Below are 3,442 nucleotides of genomic sequence, written 5' to 3' on the forward strand. Positions count from 1 at the left end.
AGAAAATTTCAAACTGTTTTCCAAAGTGGCTGTACCCTTGCTCACCAGGAATGTGTCAGAGTTCCAATTGTTCCAAATCCCCCTCAGCACTTGATACTGTTACTTAAAACTTTTTTTTAGCCACTCTAATCGATGTGTTAGTGGTGTCTCATTCTGGTTTTCATTGTATGCATGTTTTTCTTTAAATTATTGAGCATTCTATAATATATATCATACTTGTTTGAGGTATTTGTCTTCTGATTGCATTATCTCTAACATTTCTGTGTCTGTTTCTATTCTATAATTTTCCTCCTGGTATAAGTAACATTTGCATGAATTTTTCATTGGTTGTTAGACTATGAGAATTAATATTTTTGGACAATGGACTTTGTTGTCTTTTTTAAAAGAGTGTTAAAGTTTGATAAACTTTTGTATCAAGGTGATTTCTTGGAAATTTCTTTTTTTGAGAAGAGAGAGAGAGAGAACATGGGGGGGGGGGGGTAGAGGGAGAATCTTAGGCAAACCCCATGCCCAATGTTGAGCCTGACTCAGGGCTCAATGTGGAGCCTGATATCATGCCAGTGGGTTCATGACCTGAGCCCAAGTCAAGAGTCAGACACTTAACTGACTGAACCACCCAGGCGCCCCTGGATATTTCTTTTTTTAAGCTCTGCCAGGGAAAGTCTAGATATCCTTTTCTTTATGGCTATTTTTCTAAGGTGTGACTCTTTTTGTGGTTTCCACTGAATGTCCAACATTTATCAGAGGTATTTTTACTTTGGCTTGTCAGAACTCAAATAACTCTCAGCTCTGTGAACTCTGGGCATTGTTATTAGATTTGCCTTGTGGAGTTTCATCCCATATATGTGTGGATTAATATTCAACCAAAGACCTAAGACAACTCATATGCAGATTTCTGGAGAGGTTTTTCCTGAGTAATTCTCCCTTTTCAGCTCTCCACCCCCAAAGTTGTAGCATCCCAAGCATCCTCAAACTCCAGTTTCTGTCTTCTCAACTTAGACTGATGTGCTATGCTTGGTATTCTCCTAGCACTACTATCCAGAAGGTGTCTCCAAGCACGAAATAATTCCAGGACCCCCTTCAATTGTTTTCCTTGTTTTGGAGGCCACAATCCTTTGCTCTGGTTTCCCAATGTCTGGAAATGGTCAATGCATATTTGTGTCTACCTTTTAAATTTTTTGTGGTGGGAAGATCATTTCAAATGCTAAGGTTTGAGTTTGAATTTCAGACATTTTCTTTTTTCTATACCCATACCTTAGGTTATCTTATCCAATAGTATTGCTTTATATAATATTTATATCTTGATACATTTCCAAAATTTATTTCTCCTGCTTGGACTTCACTTCCCAAACCCAGATGTATATAGTCAACTGCCATATTCACTCAAATGTTTAAGGGACATCTGAAGCTTCACATATTTAAAACTAAAGTCTTGAAGAGAGAAAACGTGAGGATCTGCCACTGCCACTAGCACCCCCGGCTCTGTGTCCTTGAATTCACTCCAACAGTAGATTTCTATGAAGTTCAATCATGGTGGATTTCTATGAAGTTCTGGGCATGCAAAGACATGCCTCAGCCAAGGATATTAAACAGGACTACTGGAAACTGGCACTGAGGTGGCATCCAGATAAAAACCCTGAGAATAAAGAAGAACCATAGAGAAAATTCAAACACATAGCTGAGGTGTATGAGGTGTTATCAGATGCCAGGAAATAAGGTATGTATGAAAAATATGGCAAAGGCAGATTAAATGGTAGAGGTGGGGTTCATTTTTATAATTTGTTTGAGTTTTCCCTCACATTCCATAACCCATATGACATCTCCAAGGATTTTTTTGGTGGAAGGGACCTGTTTTCATTTGACTTCTTCAAAGACCCATTTGAGGACGTTTTTGAGAGTCAAAGAGGCCCCAGTGGAAGCAAGAGCTGAGATACAGAGTTATTTTTATCTGCCTTCAGTGGATTTCCATCTTCTGAAGGAGGGTTTTCTTCCTTTTTAATTTTATATTATTTTAATTAATTAATTAATTAATTTTTTAAATATAATTTATTGTCAAGTTGGCTAAAATACAGTATACACAGTGTTATCTTGGTTTTGGGGGTAAATTCTTGTGATTCATCACTTACATACAACACCCAGTGCTCATCCCAACAAGAGCCCTCCTCAATGCCCATCACCTATTTTCCCCTCTCCCCTGCCCCTCCATCAACCCTCAGTTTGTTCTCTGTATTTAAGAGTCTCATGGTTTGCCTCCCTCTCTGTTGGAAAATATTTCTCCCCCTCCCTTCCCCCATGGTCCCCCGAGTGCCACATATGAGTGAAAATATATGATATCTGTCTTTCTTTGACTGACTTATTTCACTCAGCATAACACCTTCCAGTTCCATCCACGGTGTTGCAAATGGCACAATTTCATTCTTTCTCATTGCCAAGTAGTATTCCATTGTATATATAAACCACATCTTCTTTATTCATTCATCAGTTGATGGACATTTACGTTCTTTCCCTACTTGGGCTATTGTTGAAAGTGCTGCTATAAATATGGGGGTACATGTTTTGAAGGGACACATGCACCCCAATGTTTATAGCAGTGCTATTGACAATAGCCAAGGTAGGGAAAGAGCGTAAATGTCCAGCAACTGATGAATGGATAAGGAAGATGTGGTTTATATATACAATAGAATACTACTTGGCACTGAGAAAGAATGAAATTGTGCCATTTGCAACAATGTGGTTGGAACTGGAGGGTGTTATGCTAAGTGAAATAAGTCAAAGAAAGAGAGCTATGTTTTCACTCATATGTGGCACTTGAGAAACTTAACAGAAACTTCCATGGTGGAAGGAAAGTTTAGGTTTAAAAAAGTAAAGCTGCTAAACTGAGTCTTTTTCATTTTCCCTATGTGTTTGGTGCAAAAAAAAAAAAAAAACTTTCAGGAATGAAAAAAAGTCTTCATTCCTTTATCCTTTCCTTCCAAACCTTCTACACCACTGTTCTCCACTTAAGTAAGTGACAACTCCATTATTCTAGTTTTTATGTCCATCCTTGAGTCTTTTCTTTCTCTAACACCTCACATACAATATATCAAGAAGTACTTCAGGCTATGCCACTCAAATTATATATGGAATACAGCCCCCTTTTATGACCTCCATTGCTACTACTCTATTGAAGCTCACATTATCTCTCACCCATATTACCTTAATAGCTGCCTAACAGGTCTTCTTGCTTCTGTTACTATACTCCCTACATTCTATCTCTTCAGAAAAGTCAGAGTGGTGCTGTTAAACTATAGGTCAGATAATGCCAGGCAGATAATTTGGAGTTAGTAAAAGGAAAGTGAGTTTTATTCATATATCCATCTTTCTGGAAGGTGGGTTTTAAGTGGCAGTTCACTTGGAAAAGCAATGTTTTCTTCTAAAAGTGTGCAGGGATAATATATTTTTC

At 37.9% G+C, this 3,442-nt stretch overlaps 1 pseudogene; it reads left to right on the forward strand.

Annotated features, from left to right (window-relative positions):
• The first annotated feature begins 1,286 nt into the window (after positions 1-1,286).
• LOC101094914 lies at positions 1,287-1,989 on the forward strand (annotated as a pseudogene).
• Positions 1,990-3,442: the final 1,453 nt, after the last annotated feature.

The sequence above is a fragment of the Felis catus genome, chromosome X (assembly GCF_018350175.1).
Source record: "Felis catus isolate Fca126 chromosome X, F.catus_Fca126_mat1.0, whole genome shotgun sequence".
Classification (NCBI taxonomy): Eukaryota; Metazoa; Chordata; class Mammalia; order Carnivora; family Felidae; genus Felis; species Felis catus.